This window comes from Equus przewalskii, chromosome 4, assembly GCF_037783145.1.
Source record: "Equus przewalskii isolate Varuska chromosome 4, EquPr2, whole genome shotgun sequence".
In the NCBI taxonomy this organism is placed as follows: Eukaryota; Metazoa; Chordata; class Mammalia; order Perissodactyla; family Equidae; genus Equus; species Equus przewalskii.
The window spans coordinates 34,079,746-34,104,865 of record NC_091834.1 but is presented as its reverse complement, the minus strand read 5'-3'; positions in this window follow the sequence as shown (position 1 = coordinate 34,104,865).

Here is a 25,120-nt window from a genome sequence, read left to right as displayed (position 1 = left end):
GGAACATTCCAATGTTTGATGATGGGAGAGATAAAGAGTATAGGACAAAGGAAATTAAGAAGCCACTAATAAGGTAAGAGAAAAAGTGAGACAGTTGAGTGTTCTGGAAGCCAAGGAAAGGGGAGTAATCAGCTGTATCAAATGCTTTTGAGTGATCAAGTAGGATGGGAAATGAGAACAAGATTTAAAATGGGAAAGTCATTAGTAGCTTACCTCCTGGGAGTTGCTTCAGAGAAGGGGAAAACAGATACTAGAAACGAAAAGTAGAGACAACCTTTCTTAAGAGTTTGGCTGCAAAATGAAGAAGAGAAATGGCGCAGTAGCTGGAGGAAGAAGTGGAGTCCAGAGACAGGAATATTTTAAGATGGAAAAAAATATATATACATATACTTATGGGAAGGATTCTATTAAGAGCAAAAGACTGATGATACAGAACAGAGAGTGGAGAATTGCTGGGGCAAGGTCGTTGAGAAGGCAAGAAGGGCTGAGATTTAGGGCATAAATGGTAGAGTTGGTCTTCACTAGGAGAATGAACAGTTTATCCTCAATTTAAAAACGGTACTATGGTTGGACCCATACGCAGTGAAGTGGGTAGATATTGTGGGTGAGCTTATGGAAGTTCTCCCCTGACTGCTTTTACTCAGTGGAAGAGGAAGCAAGATTGCCCGCTGAGAATGAGAGTGAGAGGGAAGGGAAATTCGGGAAAACAGGAAAAGGCATGAAAAATGTGATAAATAGAAAGCACAGAAGAAGGAAGTGAAAATAAATCTAAATATATCAGTAATTGCCACAACTATGGATGAAATAAACTTTCCAGTCAAAAGGCAAAATTTTCAAATTGGATCAAAACAAACATTTATACTATTTACAAGAGTCAGATGTAAAACACAAGGACACAGAAAAACTAAAAATCAAGATTCAAGAGGGGTACCAGGCAAATATCAAGTAAAAGAAACATGATCTAATTATATTACTACCAGACAAAATGACTTTGAAGAGGGTCATTACACAATGATAAAATATTCAGTCCAGCAAGAAGATAAAATAATTCTAAATCTGTATGCCTCTAATGACATAGCCTTGAAACAGAATATGACAGAACTACAAGTAGATTTTTTAAAAATCTACCACCACAATAGATTTTAACACATTGTTTGAGAAATTGAGTCTTTAATTAAAATCTTTCCATAAAGTAAAAACAAACAACAAACAAATGGGATCAGGCCCAGGAGACTTTACTGGTCAGTTAACCAAACATTCAAAGAACAGAACAATCAATATAACACAAACTCTTCCAGAAAACAGAATGAGAAAGAATGTTCCCCAGTTCATTTATGAGATTAGCATAACATTGAAACCAAAATTAAACAAAAATAGTATGATTTTGTTTTTGAATATCAATGAAAAATTGGAAAAATGAATAAACTGAATCAAGCAAATTTAAAAAAGGTAGTAGGGGGCTGGCCTGGTGGTGTAGTGGTTAAATTTGTGCACTCCACTTTGGTGGCCCAGAGTTCGAGGGTTTGGATCCCGAGTGAGGACCTACATGCCACTTATCAAGCCACATTGTGGTGGTGTCCCACATACAAAATAGAGGAAGACTGGCACAGATGTTATCTTAGCAACAATCTTCTTGAAGTGAAAAGAGGAAGATTGGCAACAGATGTTAGCTCAGGGCCAATCTTCCTCACCAAAGAAAAAAAGAAAAAAGAAAAAAGGTAATACATTATGGTTAAATTTATTACAAGAATATTAGAAAATTTAATGCTAAAAAATACATTAATGTAATTTACCATAGCAACAGTTCAAAAGAGAAAATCATACGATCTCAATAGATGCAGAAAATGGACTTTGCATATTTCTATTCATGAAAGAAACTCTTAGTAAACTAAGAATAAGAGGGAATTTTCTTAGCCTACTATGGGGCCTGCAGAAAACCCCTACAGCTCTTCCCAATGTAATGTGAAAGCATGTCCTTAAATAAGGAAAAGGACAAATATGTCCTCTATCACCATCACTGTTCAACATTGTACTTGTAGTCCTAGCTTATGTAGTAGGGAAAGAAGAAATGAAAGGTATAGTGATCAAAAAGGAGGAAACAAAGTTGTCATTATTCACAGATGAAATGATTTTATATAGAAAACCCGAGTCCACAAAGTATGAGATTTAATAAGAGAGTTTAGCAAGATTGCTAGAAAAAAACATCGACATACAGCATCAATGAGCAGCTAAATAATGCAATTAGGAAAGATAGCACTTATTGTAGCAACCCAAAGCACCAAGTACCTACTAATAGATCTAACAAAAGATATGCAAGCTCTTTATGGAGAAAAGTATTAACCATATTGAAAAAAAAGTGTTAAAGAATATCCAAATGAACATAAAGATGTTCCATAATCTTGGGTAGAAAGACTCAGTATTGTGAAAATGCAATTCTCCCCAAATACTTCTATAAGTTTAGTGGAATTCCAATGGGCTCCCCATCAGGATTTTTCATGGACCTGGATACATTAATTCTAAAACTGACATGGAAGAGCAAGAGGTCTAGAATAGTCACGAAATTCCCAGAGAAGAAGAAGATAAGATGGTTTGTCCTTCCAGATATCAAGGCTAATATAAAGCTGTGAAAATTGTGCAACACAGAGTTAGACAAACAGACCAAGAGAATAGCATAGAGAAAATCAAAACTGACTCAGACATAGACGAAAGGTTTGATTTATGATAGAGCAGGCCTTGTATATGAGTGGGAAGGAAGGGCTATTTCTTATGTTAATTTATGAAAAATCATTTTATGAAAAATATAAAATTGTACTTTACCCTACAAAAGTCAATTCTAGGGAAGAGAAAGACTTACTACGAAAAGAAAACTTGAAAACGTAGGAAAATATCATTAAAGAAGAAAACATAGGAAAATATCTTTGTGACTTTTGAGTAAAGATACATCTATTAAATAGGAAACACGTACAAGAATGGGAACCAAAAAAGGGAAAGATTTATGCATTTGATGCTAAAATTAAAACTCTTCATAATCAAAAGAAACCATAGAGGGACTGAAAAATACTAATCACATTGTAAAAGATTTTTGCTATAAGTGTGGGCAAATGATTAGTGTCCAAAAATAAAAATCGTACAAATTTATAAGAGCAACAGCAATCCAAAAGGAAAACGTTCAAAAACATGTGCGTGGTATTCAGCCTAGCAATACCATTCCTCTTGTTTGCCTGAAATACTTTTGCCTCCGAACCTGTTTACACTCAAAAATTATTGAAGAACCTCAAAGCATTTTTGTTTCTGTGGCTTATATCTATCAATATTTACCATCTTAGAAATTAAAGCAGAAATTTAAAAAAAATTTATTGTTTCATTTCAAAATAACAGTAATAGATCAATTACATGTTAACATAAATAACATTTTTATGAAAAATAATGAAATTTTCCAAGACAAAAAGCAAAAATAGTGGCATTGTTTTATGTTTTTTGCTAATTTCTTTAATGCTTTGCTTAATAGATAGCTAGATTCTCTTATCTATTTCCGTATTCAATCTGTTGCAATATCACAGATCATGTAGACTCTGAAAAACTCCACTGTTGACTTGTGAGAGAATGAAAGTGAAAAAGGCAAATAACATATTATTATTTTGAAAATAGTTTTGTATAGGGATACATACATAGGACTTAAAATGATAAAGGAAAGCAAGAGAATTATGAACTAAAAATTCAGAATGGGGTCTACCTCTGAGGCTGGGGATGGGGAGCCAGCTCTAAGGAGGAAGGGCTCTTAGGGGACCTCTGAAATACTAAAATCTTGTTTCTTAAGCTGGATGTCTGCTACATGTGTTTATTTTTTTATTATTATTTTAGCTGTGCAGACATATACACATTATATATAAATATGATATAATTTAAAATGTATTTTATAATGTAATAAAAATCAACTCAAAATGAATTAAACAATAAAAGAAATCTATCGGCTTTCATAACTGAAAGATCCAGCAGTATGGAGAGCTTTAGGTATGGTTTGGTCCAGAGGCCACCCCTATAGCTGGAGAAGAGGTCATCTTCCTTCAGAGCACATGGACTACACTGGAAGAGGTTGAATACTAGAATCAAGAATCACCGAAAGAGGAAGAGTCTAGACAGGAAAAATTAATAAATGTCCAGAGCCACAAAACATACAACAGTTGCCGTAAATATTTCAATTAGCATTTCTTATCTTATACCCAATTTTTAAAATTCTTGTTTTTCGTCTTTGATTTTCGCTAACCTGGATGTCTAGCTGTAGTGAAACTTAATAAGAGGCATAATAATTTTCTTACATCCCTCAATTATTTTGTACCCATAATGTTCAACTTATGGCTTAACTTTTTGCTAGAAAGATATTTTGATTCAATAATAAGCACTCCTTTTAAGTGTGGTGGCATTCTGACTGAGAAATAGTGTTAAAAACTTGTTAAAATAGTGACTTCTGTGCCTGCATCCTTATATTTCAGATGTTTCTACAGGTCATAATTAGGATCATATTGACTTTTAATATAGTTGCAACTTTCATTTATTTTACGTTGTCTTACTATTTAATTATTCATATTTTTCCAATTTTTAAAATGTCATTAAGATAGACAACTTTCCCAAGCTAATTATTATCACAGTTTGTCCTTTCTTTCAAATAGTTATATAATTATTTAAATAAATAAAAATTTCCCTTTTAAGTCCAAAAGGTTTTTAAAAAATTTTTCTTGATAGTAATCTCTCAAGGACTTCTTAAACAGATTAAACGCTATGTAATTTTATGTTTCCTTTATGACACAGGGTCATTAGGAATGTAAATTGCTTTGTTATAATTACGATAATTTTAGATGCAAGTAGCTATTTGCTTCTATGCTTAAGGGAACTACACTAACTGGTGAGTGTAAATTTTTCATGTTTTTTGGGCTCTACTCTCAACAAGAGCTTTAATTTTCTGGTGCTATTAACATGCCAGCACCTGACAGCAAAACTCTTCTAAGTTGTTGCATCTAAAGTGCTGTAAACTGATAAAATACTAAAAATTTGATATAACCGTATCAAAAGTATCTCCAAACAGGTTTTGAGTGAAGTTCTCCCTAAAAAAAATTATCCGAATTTTAGAGCAGAGATTTTTTGATATTTCTTTTATATCACAACAGCTTTAAAATTTTTACTTATAATTTTCCTTCTTACAGAGTTTTCAGTTATATTTTACAAAGTTAAAATCTCTAAGAAATTCTTCTAAACAATGTATATGGATTGCTTTATAATCAGAAAAACGTACTAAATGTGAATGAAAGTGCTGAATTATTTCAGTTATGTCATATTATTACTTTTTGTGGTTCAACTACTGTGTTTGAATTCTGTGCTTCCTACTCATAATGTTGACTTTGAGCTTTATTAAGTCCTTTTTAAGCTATCTGTGATTTCTGCTAGAAAAGAGTCTGTATTTAATTGTCTATTTCTTTTTATTCAAAAATTATTTTAGTGATTTACATATTTCTCATTTTGATATTAAAACACTATTTTTCAGGTGCTCTAAAACTTTCAAAAATCTCTATTATCAATAGGATAAAACATAAACTTCTTTAGCGTATTTCCAAATTACCTACCTTCTTTTACTTACCGTGTCCCTGTGGAAGCTCTCTTTTGACATTCTCTTGGCCTAGAATATGTCATTTTCAGTCCTATCTTCTGGTGGGGCTCTAATAAATGACTGACTGGTCTGACTAAGTGATCCACTGGTTAGATGCCTTCCGTTTGTGAAACCTTTCTTGAATTCTCCCAGCCCACGTAAAACTGTCTCTTCTCTAATTACATATGGCATTTATTATCCTTATTACGTAGAGCATGCATACTATTTTGTATTGCCACCTTTTCTAGGGTAACCTTTGGATGATTTTGTATATCTGCAACACTTAGCACAATGTTTATCCACAACGCCTAGAACAGTGTCTTAGAAGATATTTAGTAAGGATGTACTGATAGGTGGGTTCATTTCATTTAGAGTACACAGTCTACCTGGGAGAGTTCCTGTCCTTTCATGATGAAGTGGGTTGGGTTTCCCTTTGGCGAGGCATCTTTGCAGGCAGGATACTATGAGTACACGTTTCTACCAGGGAAACAAAATAGAGACTGCAAGCCAAAACTAAAGTAATTCTGGCCAGAGAAAGAAACTGCCAGATTCTTTCAGAAATGGTTTCCTAGAAGGAATTTGCATTGACTGTGCTGCTTCAGTCCAAACAGGCTCCTTTAAAAGTGATATAGCAGTATGTGGTAAATCTAGTCATTATAGCCAGCTAGCTTGGAGTAGTAGCATTTAACTGTTGGCCTAAATCATCTAGATTATTGCTTCAGCAATTCAATTCATTTTGGAAAGTCACAATTCATTTTCTGCACATATGTAGTAGAAAGTACACATCTTTTTAGAACTAGAGTACCTTTCTCATTATGGAACAGCCCTTCCTCTGGTGTGGATTTTGGTTAGTGTGTTGAAGGGATTAAAAAATATATACGAATGTCATTGTACAATGACTAAAGAGTCAGTGGAAACTTGACATTTTTCCTTAATGTGTACATTAATCAGAAAGTAGAATTCCTAAACTGAGTTAAAAATACTCATTTCTATAAATATCCAGAGGTGTACAATTAAATCAAATAAACAAATGTTTATTAATTGCAAGCTAAGCCTTACATGGGATGAAAAAAAATAAGCCATAATCCTCACCTTTAAGGAATTTGCAATCTGGATAGATAGGTGTTGGCAGATAAAATGTGTTATCTATTGAAATATGAATTCATGATAGAATAAAGCAGTACATCATATTTGTCAAAGAATGATACAATAAAAATATTATGATGAGAGAGGAGAGAGGAGTTCCTCTGGACTAGGTTGACTGTAGAATGCTGTGTGAAAGTAAACTCTGAGTTATAATTGAAGAGTGGGTGGACTTTGAACAAGGGAACAAGAGAGAAAAGGGTACCCTTGGAGAATAAAGAATGTGAGCAATATGAGCAAGGCCATGGAGTCAAAGCTATTTTGGTAAGAGAGGGAGTAAATGAGTTTTTCAGAGAGGTGAAAATTTGTAGATAGGCTAGAACAGAAGTTTGGGGTCAGATTATGGAAGAGTATGAATGCCAGGTTAAGGACTAAGGAGTTATCTTGTAAACAGTGAGGAGCTATTTGGGGAAGATTTTGATAAAAGAAAAAGCTTGATCCAGGTTGAGTTTTTGGAAGATTAATTTGTCAGCCATGTGCCATTTGAAAAGGAAAGCAAAGAAACAGGGAAACATAAGGATGTTTAGAAGACTAATAAAGCAGTTGAAGTGCAGTGTAGAACAGAAGACATATGTAATTCGTCTGTTCAGCATTTCTTCCTTTCTGATTCAGTGGTTCAGGTGAGATGACACCATTCCCCCTCAAGAACCACAGGTAGGCACACGACCTTGATTTGCTCAACTAGGGGAGTCCATTCCTCCAGTCTAAATTATTGGTTCATGAATGGGCACATGATCTAAACTGAGCAGCTTAGTGCTATCTCTAGAACTTATCCTGCTAGACCTATCAACAAGGATACCTGCTTCTTCAGGGATCCTAACGTTGTTAGTCGTTGTCTTTCCTGTTACACTGTGTGGTAGCCAGTCTCCAAGATTGTTCTCAATGTTCCCTTCTGATATTCATGACCTTGTATAATCTCCTTCCATATTGTATTAGGGTTGGTCTATATAATGAACTAGTATACAGCAGAAGTGATGGTGTAAGTGAAACTGTGTAGGGAGAGAAGCTACAGATTCCAAAATGGAATCGACAAGACTTTTTAATTGGTTGGATTTTTAGATGTAAAGGAATACAAAGCTTTTGAGTTTGACAAAATGGTTATATCATTATCAGATGTAACAGTATCTGGAAGTGGGATTTGTTGCTGTTGAGGGAGATCAAAGGAAGAGATAAGGAATTTATTTTCAGTTTGAGAGTCTGGATAACAATATTAGAAACTGGCTGGTATTTACAAAAATGAAGTAGACTGTCACAAAATAGTGAGTTCTCTGTCACTGTATGACTCCTTATTGAGGATATTGGAGACTGGACTTTTAATAATAAAGCATCTAAAATCACTTCCAAGGAGTGATTTGATTTCTACTAGTTGTTATACACACACACACGCACACACACACACACACACTTAACAGAGGGGAAACTAAAAGTTAATGGAGGCAATAGCCATAATCTCTCCTACTGTAGAACTCTTAACAGTTTTCTCCTCGTTTCTCACATGTTGCCTCAGGTGAATTATGATCTCTGTTGGAGCACACGCAGTTTAGTAGACAGGCTGGAACCAGGATCAGAGGACTTGTAACACTCGTTTCTCAATTTTGCGAATTACTTCGGCTCCACTCTTATTTGATTACATGCTGTATAAAACTGGCCATCTCACAAAATACTCAGAAAAACAGAGAAAACCAAAAGGTACCTAACAAATTGACAAACCCATATGTCTTCTTTCTATTAGAAATGATTTTATGCCCTGTAAATTTCTTTCCTATATTGCCCCATACACTTAAATTCCCTTTTTCCTTAATTTTCTTTTCTTTTTTACAAATGTTATCATCTATTCCTTGTTTTCAAAAAAATTTCTCCTTTTCTTTAACACAATCCTAAAGCAAACAAAATACATTGCTTGAAGAAAATAAAACAGAAATGTAGGAAGAGGAAGTTAGACTAGACAATTGCTAAGATTCCTTTTAGCTCATAAACTTAAATAGCAAATCCTAGGTATTTCGTATTCAGCATCATTGAACTCCTTTAGTGATAGTTAAGAATATTTTTAATCATATAATTATACAAGCTATGTTTTTAATGCTTTTTCATCAAATTGTTGTAAAATTCTGTGAACATTTAAAAGACATTTATGGACTTGAAAAAGCTAGCATGCTTCTCTATTAAGTATCTTATTCATCAAAAGCCAAATCTCGATATTCGATAGGGTTTGTGTAACACTGCAAACAAGGAAGTGGGACAACCCAAAGAAAACAGGTCCACTGGATTCTTGCCTCATTCTCCTGCCTCCCTTTGCCCACACCTTGGGTTTGCTGAGTACTTTTTTTCTTTCAAATCTAGAAAAATCTCTTCTGCTTCCATGATTTGGTGGATGCCTGCCCTGGAGATTTACTACTTACGTTCCCTACATCCAGTTGAATATTTTAATGAAAAAATAGAGTCTTTCTTTGAAAATACTTTTTTTTTTGGCAAGTGTGAAAGGATTAGCAAAAACTTTGATAATTTTAGTGATTTTCTAAAACCACACAACAGCGTTTTTTATCACTGGGAACACACTTACCATATGAAGGTCTTCTTATGCCATCTGGGAATGTCAGAAAGACCAAGCTGATGCAATATTCACTCATCGATTGTTTGATGAAAGTAGGGGAATACCCAGTCAGCCACTTCTAACTACATTGCACCTAGCTAAAGGGGCTATTTGACGTTTTAATTCTATTTGCATAAATCAACACAAACCAACGAATGTCCTGGGTCAACTGGCTTCATAATTTTCCTTTCATGGTGCTGTTCTTTTCCTCTGTCCTCACTCCAGCCTCTCTCTTCTTGTTGATAGTTCATCTTAGAAACTATTATAATATAGAAGATATTATCTTTCAGGATAAAGACAGAATGCCAAAGCAGGAGGCAGAATTTTGGCAGTATTCTGGATTTTCTTAAAGACAATGTGCATTCTTCTTTCATTATCTGCTTAGAAGTGAGAAATAAATCTCACCAGCTTTTGTGGAACAAATTTAGTTCCATAGTTCCTATAGTTACTTCAGGGAGAAGATTCCTGAGCATTCTTTGTGAAATTTTTTTTAATTGAGGTAACACTGATTTATAACATTATATAAATTTCAGGTGAACATCATTATATTTCGATTTCTGTGAAGACTGCTTTGTGTTCACCACCCAAAGTCTAATTGCCATCCATCGCATACAAAATTGTTTTAAGAATACTTTGCTCTTTCTTTTGATATGACTTGGGGCAGTCTACTAGTGTAATTTAATAATAAAATTCCAGTTTTCATGTTGCAAATCTGGTTGCCCTAGTTTAAAATTATATGTTGAATTATGAAAATCAAGCACTTAGTTGCCAAGGAGAAAAGAGAATTCTATTTTGGAACTGTTTAACTATATAGGCTTGGTGTATTTCCCACTCATATTTTCCTTCCAGAAAGTTGTCTGGAGAGCCATTCCTCTTCTAGTAGTGATATTGCACAGTTGTAATAAAAACCTAAAATAATTTTGATTTTCACTGATCTCTTAATGACTTAATTACAGTTTCTGTCTTATTCTCTGAAAAGAACAAAAAGATAAATTTTGTCGAAGGACTATTATGAAGAGGGAAATATAGTTTGGGATTGACTAATAGAGATATAAAAAGAGGGTAAATTACTGGTCTCTACTAACACAATTGGCCTTACAGAAAATTCAGAGAGATTAGGCATGCCTTGTATAGATACAGACAATATTTTGTTCTACAGCCTGTATAATATAGATTTAGGAAACTCTAACAGGTATTGAAAGCTTAGGCATTAATAGGCTATTTTGTATTTGAATTTCAAGTTTTTAAAACAATATTCAATAACTTTCACATTATATTTACTTTTTGGTAGATTAAAAAACAATTTTTTAAAGGCTTATCTCACCATCTTGACTAGTCCATGGGATTTTCATGATTATTCTGGGGCTGCTTTTCAAGGGGAACTATTACTAGAGTTATTGCTTAAATTTTATCCACAAAGTCTGGGGATCTGACAACTGAGATGAATCAGGAAGTCATAATAGTGACTAATGGGATTGGTCACACTGTTCATGGCCTTCTGCCCCAATAGATGGAAGAATTTTGCTGCAAAGTATTTATTAGTAGTCATTGAACAATGCCTGGACATGGGTTTTCAAGTGGTTGTTTTCCCAGCACTATTATTCACCTTGCTCTCTGGTAACCTGAAGCAACCTCAGATTTACTGCCTCTGATTGGAGAGTTTATTAAGCCAGGACTGAGGATTTCTGCAAAGGGCAGGGAGATTTGCTCTCTTTTGAGTCTCTGGACTTTTTACCAACCCTTCCAATGGCACAAATGCACATCCTTCATCACAAAGGAGACCAAACACAAGTGCAGAAGGATCAGTGGTAAAGCTCTCAGCATGTCACAGTGCCTACAAACTCACGAGGCTTGCTTCTCAGACCTTGTCCTGTCACCTACAGAACATAACTCTGGAGCAGTCTCCTCTCTCTGGCCTCAGTGTTATCTAGAAAATGAGACTTCATGGGGGATTTAAGATATGAAGTTATGACATATAATTAGATTTACAGAAATTATTTTGAATTATGTAGACACTAGAATGTGATCTTATAGACTCTGCTTCTTATGAGAAATGAATGTTAGAATGATTTTACATGAAAGTTGGGTGAAAAGTTTATTCGGCACCAGTTTGTTTATAGCAGGGACCAGGATTATAATTGCCTCATTCCTGTCAGAACATGAGGCTTTATGAGGAAAGTGATGATTTTATTAATGACATCTCTTCTAGCAATACCAACTACTGCCTAGCTTTTTTCTAGAGCCAAATTTCAGGAATGTGCATAACCACCACCCTCTTTCCCAATTTCTTGGAATCTAGATACTTTTTTCCATAAAGCAAATAGTCTATTTTTTCTCTATGAAAGTTTTTGGGATTTTCCTCCTTATCCTTGGTGGTCTGAAATTTCACCAAGATTGTATAGGTGTGGATCCCTGCATTCCCCCATGCCCTAATTCAGCTTAGAGATCTCTTTGATCTGAAGTCTAGTGTTTTTCTCTAGCTCCAGGAAGTTTTATTTTATTATTTATTTTCTCATTTTATTGCTTTCATTCCATCCTTCTGAAACTTATATGAGAGGTATTTGAAACCATCTGGATCTCTTTTCCATGTCCTTTAACTTTTCTTTAACATTTTCCATTTTATGAATTTTTCTTTTGGACTGCATTCTGTGAGAATTCCTCAGTTTGTTCTTTCAGTTCTGTAAGTTAATCTTCAGCTATCTATATTCTGGAATTAACTTCATCCATTAATATTTATTTTTTTTCCTCTTTGAATCCTGAGTGTAAAGAGTTGACAATTATAACACCTTAGTTGATAGCACAATGTTGTCATTTGTCCATTAAAGGGTCTTGTGTCACTCAGTTTTCTAACATTATCCCCGATTTGCATTCCCATTCTACCCACCACTGTTTCTACTTTAGGTGTTGGATGTATGTTCTTAAATATGAATGTATTCCTGCATGCCAAAGATATTTTGTTGTCTTCTGTGTGTGCTTTCTTCCTAACCTAATAAATATACAGTATTGTGCTAGCATAGTTTTTTAAAATTTTGGTAATAATAGTTTTAATTCCCCAAAACTCTTAATTATTTCATTTTTATAGCTGTCATATTTCTGCTAATGAATGTATCTTCTCAAATCTCTCCAAACATATTAGTTATACTTATTTTAAGGTCTTATTCTGTTGCTTCCGTTAATTTTCTATAGGTTTTAGTTATTCTGTTATTTGAATCAGATGATCCTGTCTAATGGTGTTAATTTTCCCCAAATATTTAGTGATGATTGTCTGTTCTTATAGTTGGTGAGGTCTGTTTGTTTGGCTAAGTGAGCAACCCTGTTTACTCATCTGGAATTGCATGCTCCGCTTTTGATGATACAGGAGGAGCGCAGTGGAATGTGTGGCTCTGAGGGCTGTGTATTAGTTTCCTAGGGCTGTCCTAACAAAGTATCCCAAACTGAGTGGCTTTAAACAATGGAAATTTATTCTCTCACAGTTCTGGAGGCTAAAAGTCCATAATCAAAGTATTGGCAAGGCCACACAATCTCTGAAGCCCCTAGAGGAGGAATCTTCTTTGATTCTTCCAGGTTCTGGTAGACCCAGACATTGTTTGGCTTGTGGCAGCTTATCTCCAACCTCTGTTCTGGCTTCACGTGGTTGTCTTCTCTCTGTGTCTGTGTGTCTCTGTGTCTTCTTCACATGTCTCTCTCCTCTTCTTATAAGGACATCAGTCACATTGAATTAAGGGCCTACCGTACTCCATTAGAACCTCATCTTAACTAATTATATCTGCAATGACCTACTTCCAAATAAGGTCACTTTCTGAGGTACTAGGGATTAGGACTTTGACATATCAGTTTAACTATAACAGTGGGTAAGTAGCTTGTCCACTGGGTAAAGATGGGCTTCCCATCCTTACCTTGTACATTGTCCTGCCTCTCCAGTCCCAGAAGCTACTCTGGGAGTCTGATTCCAGAACTCCCATTTTAGAGATCTGGACATGACAGTTTATCTTGGTGGCAAATGCTCAAGTCAAGATGCCCTTTCCTCTCTGTCCTCTGCTGTCACTGTGGAAGTCTTGGTGGACTCTGCTTCTCAGACCCCAGCCCTGAAGCAAGGAGCCTTTCTTAAAGCCTTTTAGCTTTGTTTATAAATGAAGTCTGCCGCCAGCTGTTTAGATCTTTGGGTGAAAGGATCACTGGCAGATATGTTGACTGATCCTTTAATGACTTGTTCAATGATTTCTCCAGGACTAATTCAGTTTGATTAGCTTGGAGCATGAAACTCATCCAGGATTTTCTTAGGAACTTTTGCTTCCTTTTGCAATAGCTTCTGTTTGGATCTAGTATTTCAGGTCCTCCCAGTTGTTTCCCTGTTAATCTGATCTCATCTACTTTTTCCTCCCTCAAAATGTTCTTTGTGTGCTGGAAATGCCTCAAATTTTCCGGTCCACGGATGCCACCCTTTCCTGTTTTTTAGTCTGTTATGGATCCTACTTTAAGTTTTTAAAAAATTTCAGTGGCGTTTGGGTGGGGAGGAGAGAGATGTATGTGTTTACTCTGCCATAATTACACAGTGCTGGATGTTGATTTAAACTGGGGGTCATCAAATTTTTTCTGCCAGGGGCCAGATAGAAAATATTGCAGGCTTTGTGAGCTATAAGATCTCTGTTGCAACTATTCAGCTGCCATTTTAGTTCAAGAGAAGCCTAGACAACATGTAAATAAACAGAAGGGGCTGTATTTCAATAAAACTTTACGTAGAAAAGCAGGCAGTGGGCCAGTTTTGGCCTATTCCTGAAACTGGTGGCTCTCAAATTTACCATGCATCAGAATCTCTGGAAGGTTTGCTAAAGCTCAGATTGCCTCCTTACCTCCAGTTTCTGCCTCAATAGGTCTGGGGTGCACGTCCCAGAATTTGTATTTTTAATAAGCTCCCAGGTGATGCTGATACTATTGGTCTGTGAACTATACTTTGAGAACCAGTCATCTAAATAATTTTTATTTCCTAAACACCACTGTCTCAACCATTTGTTGATAATACAGCTGTGTTCCTTATTCATTTGTTCATTCGTTCAGTCCTTTAACAACTGTTTACTGAGCTTCTACTATGTGCCAGGCTCTGTTCTAAGTTACAAGAATAAAGTTTCTGTTCTCATGAATGGGGGAACCAAACAACCAGACAAACACAAGTATACCTATAAAAGATATACTATTGGATGGTAATAAGAACTACATAAACAGAGCCAAGGAAAAGGAGAGAATGGTACAGGAAGAGAACTATTTGAGACGGGATAGTCAGGGAATGTCACCCTGAATAGAAGACATCTCAACATAGATGGAATGATGTCAAAAAGCTACTCATGGGAAAAGTCAAGCATTCCAGGCAGATGAAATAGACAGTAGGAAGGCCTTAAGTTAGGAATGAGATTGTGTTTGAGGAAAAGCAAGGAGATCAGTGTAATGAGAGTGGTTGGAGTGAGGTGAAGATTGGCAGGAGTTGAGTTCAGAAAAGTGGGCAGGGTGAAGATGTTTTAGGGCTTTGTAGCCCACCTTAAAGAGTTTGCATTTTATTTTAAGTTTTACAGGAAGACGTTGGAGGTGTTTGTGAGGAGGAGTGATATGGTAGCATTTACATTTTTGAAGCATCACATTGGTTGCTGGATGGGAAAAAATACTCTGTGAGAGTGATGGTGGCAGGGGATGAGGATGAAAGTGGGAGCAGAAAGACCAGCTGACGGGTTTCAGGACTTCTAGGAGAAAGATTATAGTGGCTTGGACCAAGATGATTTTAGTGTTGGGACACAGTTGGATGCAGAATACATTCTGATGATTGAACCAGTAGAAATTCCTGATAAATTGGATGTGGAGTATGAGGTAAATAGCAGCATCAAAGATAATTCCTGAGTGACTGTCTTGAGCAACTGGGTGGAGATGGGAAGGAAATTAAGATTTTACGTTTAGAATTCTATGTTTGAGATGCTTTTTAGACATTCAAATGAAGTTGTCAAGAAGGCAGTTAGATGTAATAGGCTAGAGATGAGGTGAAAGGTCAAGGCTAGGGATAAAATGTAAATTTGGGACTCATCAACATACTTTTGATGTTTTATATTTAAGGCCCTAAGACTGAAGGAGGTCACCTACCTTGTGGGTGTAGATAGAAGAGAGAAGGGGGCCAAGGAGTTAAACTTGCTAACATTGAGATGATGAGAAAAGGAAGAGGAGCCAGCAAAGGAAACAGAGAATGCATGTTGGAGAGTATGGTTTCCCAGAAGCCAAGTAAATAAAATGTTTTAAGAAAGAAAGTGTTATCGACCTTGTCAAATGTTACTGGGTTACCAAGAAAGATGAGGACTGAGACTTGATCACTTGGTGATCTTGACAAGAGATGGTGCAGTGGAACAGTGAGTGATAAAGCTGTTCAGAACAGAAAAGATAAAATGGAAGAAGCCAAGAGACAATGGACATAGTCAACTTTCTCTAGGGATTTCTGCTTCTGGTAATGCTTAGGTAAGTTGTATGTACTAATTCTGAGAACAATTAGAAAAGTAAGACTAATTATAAAACTCTCTGCCTGAAGGTATTGGGTAGCTAACAAAATTGTGAATAATAATAAGTTTTGGAAGGAGAAAGAAACCCAGAGAGGTAAACCCAGCACTGAGATTTACTTTTCCGTTAGAAAAAGGTAGCTGAGAGGCTGAGAAACTGAACAGAACTTTTAACAACCTCAAGAGACTAATAGGACAAAATACAGGCATACTTTGGAGAAATTGGGGATTTGGTTCCAGACCATTGCAATAAAGCAAATATCACAATAAAGCCAATCACACAGCTTTTTTGGTTTCCCAGTGCATATAAAAGTTATGTTTATACTATACTGTAGTCTATTAGGTGTGCAAAAACATTATGTTTAAAATAACAATGTGCATACCTTAATTAAATATACCTTATTGCTAAAAATTGCTAACCATCAGCTGAGCCTTCAGTGAATCCTAATCTTTTTGCTGGTGGAGGTCTTGCCCCAACGTTGATGGCTGCTGACTGAGGCAATTTCTTAAAATAAGACAACGATGAAGTCTGCTGCATTGCTTGACTCCTTTCAAAAATGATTTCTCTGTAGTGTGTGATGCTGTTTGATAGGATTCTACCCACAGTAGAACTTCTTGCAAAATTGCAGGCAATCCAGGGCCGGTCCAGTGCCACAGTGGCTAAGTTCGCACGCTCCACTTTGGAGGCCTGGGGTTCACCGGTTTGGATCCCAGTTGTGGACCTATGCACCTCTCGTCAAGCCATGCTGTGGCAGGCATCCCACATATAAAGTAGAGGAAGATGGGCATAGATGTTAGCTCAGGGTCAGTCTTCCTCACCAAAAAAGAGGAGGATTGGTGGCAGATCTTAGCTCAGGGTTAATCTTCCTCAAAAAAAAAAAAAAAAAATGGAGGCAATCCTCTCAAACCCTGCTGCTGCTTTATCAAGTAAGTTCATGTACTATCCTATATCCTTTGTTGTCATTTCAACAATATTCACAACATCTTCACCAGGAGTAGTTTCCTTCTCAGAAAATCACTTTCTTTGCTCATCCATAAGAAGCAACTCCTCATCTATTTAAGATTGCAGTGATTCAGTCCTGTTTTCATGCTCCACTTCTAGTTCTACTTCTCTTGCTACTTCCACCACATCTGCAGATACTTCCTTCACTGAAATCTTGAACACCTCAAAGTCATCCACGAGGGTGGGAATCAACTTCTTCCAAACTCCTGTTAATGTTGGTATTTTGACCTCTTCCCATGAATCACTAATGTCATTAATGGTATCTAGAATATTGAATCCTTTCCAGAAAGTTTTCAATTAGCTTTGCACAGATCCATCAGAGGAATCATAATCTATGGCAGCTGTAGGCTTACAAAATGTATTTATTAAGTAATAAGACCCAAAAGTTAAAATTACTACTTGATCCATGGGCTACAAAATGGATGCTGTTTTCGCAGGCATGAAAACAACATTAATCTCCTTGTACATCTCCATCAGAGCTTTTGTGTGACCAAGTGCATTGACTAGGTTGATAAGCAGTAATATTTTGAAAGGAATCTTTTTTTCTGAGCAGTAGGTCTCAACAGTTGGCTTAAAATATTCGTTAAATCATGTTGTAAACAGATATGCTATCATCCAGGCTTTGTTGTTCCATTTATAAAGTAGAAGCAGAGAGATTTAGCATAAATCTTAAGTGCCTTAGGATTTCCAAAATGGCAAATAAGATTGGCTTTAACTTAAAGTCCTCAGCTGCATTAGCCACTAATAAGAGAGTCAGCCTGTCCTTTCAAGCTTTGAAGCCAGGCATTGACTTCTCTCTAGCTATGAAAGTCCTAGACAGCATCCTCTTCCAATAGAAGCCTGTTTCATCTACATTGAAAATCTGTTGCTTAGTGTAGCTATCTACCTTCATTAATTATCTTAACTAGATCTTCTGGTGAACTTGCTGCAGCTTCTACATTAGCACTTGCTGCTTCACCTTGCACTTTTATGTTATGGGGATGGCTTTTTTCCTTAAACCTCATGAACCAACCTCCAATAGCTTCAAACTTTTCTTCTGCAGCTTCCTCACCTCTCTCAGCCTTCATGGAATTGAAGAGAGTTAGGACCTTTCTCTGAATTAGGCTTTGGCTTAATAGAATATTGTAATTGGTTAGATCTTCTATGCAGACCACAAAAACTTTCTCCATATCAGCAATGAGGCTGTTTTGCTTTCTTGTCATTCATGTGTTCACTGGAATAGCACTTTTAATTTCCTTCAAGAACTTTTCCTTTGCATTCACAACTCGGCTAACTGTTTTATGCAAGAGGCCTACTTTTGGCATATCTTGGCTTTCAACATCCCTTCCTCATTAAGCTTAATTATTTCTAGCTTTTGAGTTAAAGTGACAGATGTGCAACTCTTCCTTTTACTTGAACACTTAGAGGCCATTGTAGGGTTATTAATTGGCCTAATTTCAATATTGTTGTGTCTCAGGGAACAGGGAGGCCCAAGGAGAGGGAGAGAGATGGGGAATAGACAGTCTGTGGAGCAGTCAGAACACACACAGCATTTATCAATTAAGTTTACCATCTTATATGGGCATGGTTTGTGACACCACAGAACAATAATAGCAACATCAGAGATCACTGATCACAGATCACCACAGCAAATATAATAAGAGTAAAAAAGGTGAAATATTGTGAGAAGTACCAAAATGTAACACAGAGACACAAAGTGAGCAAATGCTATCAGAAAAATGGCTCTGATAGACTTTCTTGACACAGGGTTGCCACAAACCTTCAATTTGTAAAATACATAATATATGCAAAGTGCAATAAAGTTAAGTGAAATAAAATGAGGTATGCCTGTGTGTAATCCAGAGTAGTCCAAAGGGAATAGCCAGGTATTCATCCTCCACCAGGCTTTGATTTGGAGTCCCAAAAAACTAACTCTTAGGAAGAAATGTGAACCAGAAGTAGTTCAAGTCTGGCAGAGACTAAAGCCTAGCTTTAAATAAACTCAATCCATAAAATTAAATCAAGATCTCACATTGCTACTGCCCCTAACTATCTGCCAGAAGAAAACACAAATTCTTTCTGGAGTAAAATAACATTATTTAAGGCCTCAAATTATTTCTACAATATCTTAATATACAATGTCCAGCACTCAATAAAATAACTAGTCCTACTAGGAGATAAAATGACATGAGTGAAAACCAAGGGGAAAAAAACCCTCTAACAATAGGAATAAACTTACAAGATTATCAGGTAATAGATTCGTCTTTAAGATTCTTACTCTGCTTAAGGAGATTAAGGACAGATTAGGAAACTTGACAGAAAATTGGAAGCTATGTAAACAAACAAAATTAAAATTCTAAAATTGAATTTACCCAGTAACTGAAATTGAAAACTAAGTGAATGGATTTAATAACTGATTAGACACAGTTGAAGAGAGAATTAGTGAACTAGGAGACAGGTAAAAGTGATTACCAGAAGGGAGTATAGAGAAAAAAAGGAATGGAGAATACAAAGAGAGGATTACAAAATAAAAGATATAGTGATAACATCTAGTATGAGTAATTGGAGACCTGGAAGAAGCAGAGGAGAGAGAAAATGGGACATAAGCAATATTTGAAAAGATAATGGCTGAGGATTTTCTAAATCTGTTGATGAATATTAAACCACAGATTCAAGAAGCACTACAAACCCCAACTAAGATAACAAAAAGGAAAACTACACAGCCTATTTGTAGCAAAAGCACTGAAAACTGAGACAAAAAGAAAAAATCATAAAGTAGCCATAGAAACCTCATGGAGCAACAGTTAGAATGAGATGTCTCTTCTTTCGTCAGAAACAAAGGACTTTCTACAAAGTTCTAAAAGAAAATAACTGCCAACTTAGATTTCTAAACATCTAAAAATGTATTCTTCAATAATGAAGATGAAATAAAGATATTTTCAGACCAAAAACTTTTGAGGAAAAGGTTTTTTTCTTGCAGGCATGCATTATTCACTGAAAGGAACATTAAAGATTTTTTTTTTCGTGTAGAGGAAAAATGAAACCAGAGGAAGCTGGAAGATACAAGAAAGAGAAAAGAGCAACCGAAAGGGTGAATGTGTAGAAATATAAGTGAATGTATAAAACAGTAGCTATAATTTCTGTTGAATCTAAATATATATAGTATTAAAATACATAACAAAAATGTCAAGAGGGGTTAAAAGAAGTTAAAAGGGTTTAAGTTTCTTACATTGTACAGGGAGAGGTACAAGTGCCAATTAATGCTAGACTCTGCTAAGTCGATGATGTAATCTCTAGAATAACTTCTAAAAATAGTAAAAAAAAATGTGTAACTGTTATAGAGGGGAAAAACTGGAATAATAAATAATCTCAATCAATTTCAAAGAGACAATATAGTAAGGAAATAGAAAACACAGAACTATGAGCAAATAGGAAACAAACAGTAAGATAGTAGAATAAAGTCCAAATATATCAACAATTATGTTTAATATGTATAGCCTAAGTGCTGTCATTAATAGCAAAGATTGCCAAACTGAATTAAAAACAACTTTACGTGTTGCTTTCAAAAGACACATCTAAAAATATAGGAAAACAGAAAAGTTGAAAGTAATAGGATGGGAAAATATATTCCGTGCAAATACTAGCCAAAAGAAAGCTGAATAGATAAATTAATATCAAAGTAGGCAAATTTTTGAGGAATTTTGTTTTACAGGTTTGCAGAAAAATGGGTTAAAAAGTAGAGGGAGACAGTGGTTCAAACTATTTTATTTATTTATTTAATACTTGTGTACTAATGGGAATAATACAGCAGAGAGGGGTAAATTGATGACGCAGGAATGGTGCGTACAATTTAAGATCAAAGCTCATTGAGTAGAAGAGGGAGTGGGATTCAGTGCTGAAACAGAAGAGCTGGCCTTAGGGACAGGAACACATTTTTTGTTCTAATAAGTAGAAGGTAAGGGTACCAGATGTACAGTGGTAGATAGATTTGGTGGTGAGAAGATGAGACATGTTTTTTCTGATTACATCCATTTCCTAAGGAACACGTGTCAGTTAAGTGTAGGAGGAGAAGCTATTATTGGTTTGAGCGGAGGGAAGGTGTGATGTGGCAGTTTTAACAGGAGGAAAAAAAATTTATTATGGAAATGTACCAAGTTGAGGCATTGTTGAGAGTTCACTTATTTGAATCATAAATTTCAAGTGAGGCTCGTCAGTGCAGCAGTCGCCTGCTTTTTTCCAGCCAAGTCCATGTTCTTCAGTGAGGATGTAGAGTAGGTGAAGGGTTTAATCTGTGCTCAGGTGAAGTGAAGCAAGATGTGGGCATGGTTTCTCTTTATAAATGCTACACTCCCCAGACCAAAGGAGGCCTTCACTCCTCCCTCTGTCCTCTTTTACACGCATTCCTAGTGAGGTGGTGAGTGGCTTTAGCGCTGGTTCTGCTGAACAGCACCTCTCAGCAAACCCTGTCTGCCCCTACAGCTGGTTGTTCTCTGAAATTAGAATGAGGACTGTTTAGCACTTCTCCTTCTCAGCTGTGGGCCTGGTTGTCAAATTTGAGAAAATAGGAAAGACCCCACTTTGAACTTTATAGCATTGCTACATCTGTCTTCAGAATGAGACAAGTAGATGCACTTAGATTCCGTCTTTGGGATCCCAGCTCTGGGGACGGGGAGGATAGGTCATCTACTTTACCCGTGGGTTACATCAGCATCCCCCTTTATGTGGTCAATATCTCCCCCTTTACTTGAGGGGCTTTGAGTAGGTTTCTGTACCTTGCAAATGAACAATCCCTGACAAAAAGATCAGTTTCCTCCTGTGTATAAATGAGGAGGTAATTTCAAACTGTGCACCATGGATCCCAAGTTGTCACAGCGACTTGTGAGCAGGATGGAAGAAGTAACAAAAAGGCATGTCTCCAGGTCCTGCTAGCCCACTTCAACTCTGACCCCTATTACATACTGGGCTTTTGTCAGGGATTTTGCTCGAAAAAGTTCTATTAAAAAAATGAGAATAAGAGGCCAGCCCAGTGGTATAGTTGTTAAGTTTGTGCGCTCGACTTTGGGGGCCCCAGGTTCACCGGTTGGAATCCCTGGTACAGACCTACACACTGCTCATCAAGCCGTGCTATGGCGCCATCCCACATAGAAGAAGTAGAAGGACCTACAACTAGGATGTACAGCTATGTACTGGGGCTTTGAGGAGAAAAAATAAAAAAGAGGAAGTTTGGCAACAGATGTTAGATCAGGAACACTCTTCCTCAAAAAAAAAAAAACAAACAAAGAAAAGAAAACCTACTTTTCCAGCTCTTACACTGTATAATTCCACTGTGTAAATCCACTAATTTTTATCTCTTGTGATAGCACAACTTCAAGTTACAAGACGAGAGTGGGTCTGAAGTCATTTCCCCGGTCATGTGCCAAAGTACGTGCCAATCGTTATTGCGTGGTCATAACTCCTGAGTTTGGCTTCCTGGTTCTCCGACGCTCCCAGAAGATCTTGTCCAATCAGTCACTCCCCAGTCCAGCTGAGGTGCAGGAGAGGGTATTGGTTCTAACAAGATCAATAGCTTCCTCACCATGACAATTTTGGCACCTATATTCCTTTCCCCTCTCTCTCTTCAGTGTTGTTCAGAAATACGAATGTTTTGCTGAACGAGCCTCATTTCAGTGGGGTCCTGCCTCCCGGCAAGGGATTAGTGAACTCAGGTGATCTCATGACCCTCTTCTAGTTCAATAATTTTACAGCCGCATGAACTGGCAGCTTGTTCTTGGCACAGTTCAGATGGGCATCCATTAACAATTCCGGGAATATCACATACTCATTAGCAATTAATGTACGGACCTGTGACCAGCCGAAGTAGAATCAGCCAAGAAGAAGGTACTGGTTGTTAGCCTCAGGTCATGTGTCGTGGTCACAATTCAGTGATTTATTAATTTATTCAAGAATAGGATAATTTTCAACAAATAAAAGACCAAATAATCTATTATCACTTCAAGGTGCCTCTTGAAAATACCTGGAAAAATTGGCATGAAGAAAGAGGACTTCTAATTGACTGGATAAAACTTAGCATTAAATCCAAACTGGAAAATTTCTAACTAGCACTTTTACTGTGAAGACCAGTTTTAGAAAAAGGAGCTACTACATCCGGTTCATTTTCTTGGAAGAAAATTCTAGAGTTAACATTACCAGTGAAAATTACGTATTTTTGTTACTAAGTTGTATGTTTAATTTCATAGATCCCATGCTTAATAGGCCATAATTTCTTACAAGCTTTCTGAGACATTTGGTCTATGGTTTGAAAATCAGATCAGAATCATAAATTTCTTTCTTTATTGTCTTTAAACAAGATTAAATGTAGCTCATTATTAAAATAGTAAAAAGACATCGTCTTAACCGTTTTTGTTTTTTTAAACCAAAGATTATAAGATCCCTACAGGGCAAATGCTTGAAGAAAATAAACCCCAGGCCGATTTCATTTTGAGTAGGAAAGGAAGCTCTGTTTGGAGAAGGAAGGCACTGGGCTCCTGGCCAGCAGATTTTCTAGGTCCTGTTCTTTGTGCTCCTGGAGACCATGTGTGACTGTTCTCCATGAGTGTGTTAGTTGTATCAGAAGTTTCATTAAAAAAATCACCTTATCAAAGGAGCGGGGAAGTGCTTTCCCTTTTCTTCATACTGCTCCAAACTGTATGCCTTTCATAGCTAAATTTGTGTCTGCCCAAACTAAAAAACTACACTGCAGCCCTTAGCAACTGAGATTATTGTGAACAGCGTACAATGTACAGAACACACACTCTATTTTTGTTTTGGCTAGAAAATCTGCTTCTCCTGTAGAATTCCCCACCCTGTTTAATGGCATCATTCTTTAAGTCCGCCAAGCTAACAGAATCCCAGAAACTCCATCCTAAATGCCTTCCTCTTCCTCACTCATATTCTTCTGGTCATGAATTCCTGGAAATTCTGTCTTCCTACCACATGTCATTAACTCTCCTCTTTTATCCACCCACTCTGTAACAACTTCCTTTAAGAACGTATTGTCTCTGTCCTGGCATATTGCAGTTGTCTCCTGAGGTATTCTTGTAGCCTTCTAACTTGCTTTCACCCTTTGGCCCCCACTGTCAAATCCATCTCCTGGATAGTCTACAGATAGATCTTTCTAAAATGCAAATCTGATTACGTTAAGCTCCTGTTCAAAGTTTTTTCAGTGGTTTCCCTACTCCTTGAAGGACAAAGTCCAAACTTAGTTTCATATCGTACAATGACATTGTTGATCTATCTGTCCTGTGTTCCTACCCAATCTGGTATTTCCTTCACATACTCTATTCCAGGACCTCAGCCCTTCCAGCACCTCTCATCCTATTTTTTTACACCTCCGTGCTGCTCACTATGCTACCTATCTTCCCATTCTATCTGGAGGACTCCTACTTATACTTTAATACCCAGTTCAAATTGTTCCTCTTTTCTGGATCAACTTCGCATTGTCCTGACTTTGCCCTTCTAAATAGAATTGGTCATTTCCTCCTTGGTGATACCAGTTAACCTAGAATTCATTGCTGTACTAAAATCTATCTTCCTTATGAGACTCTGAGTAGGGTCTAGTCATTTCTATCTCGATATGTCCTCTGTCTAGCACTGGACCTGGTATATGGGAGGTGTTCTTCAGATGTTTGCTGAGTGAATAAAAGAAAATTCAAGCTTATATCAGAATATAATATTTGTCCTTTTTAAGACAACTTCTGTTTTCTCCTGCTTATAACAATACTACCCAACGACTGTAAAAAATTTAGAAAAGATACAAAGAGTGAATCATCTAGTTTTCAACAGCCTATGAATACAAATCAAATCTAGATGTTTTTGTGCTTTACTTCTAAGGCCCTCGTAAATTCCTTTTTTCCTATCACTGGAAATTCTCCAAAGGATATACTCTGTGTTTCAGAATAAGCCTGTTTTTGCTTATTACCATAGCTAACCAAGACAGGAATCCAATAACCAAGCTAGAACTAAGCTATTGTCCCTGACAGAGCCACTGCAGGTTGGAACCCTGTTCCCAAGCTGCGGCCTCTATGTCGTCTTGGTACCAGGAAAGTTGAAGCTTGGTTTCTCCCTCTCAGTACTGGAGACGTAACACTTTACCTTCCTGCAATGGAGTTGAGAGTGCAGGTTCTCAGCAGCTGCTTCTCAGAGCTGGTTGAATACGGTATGACGTGGCACACTTAGTTAAATGCTCCCATAGTTATGTCACCTCG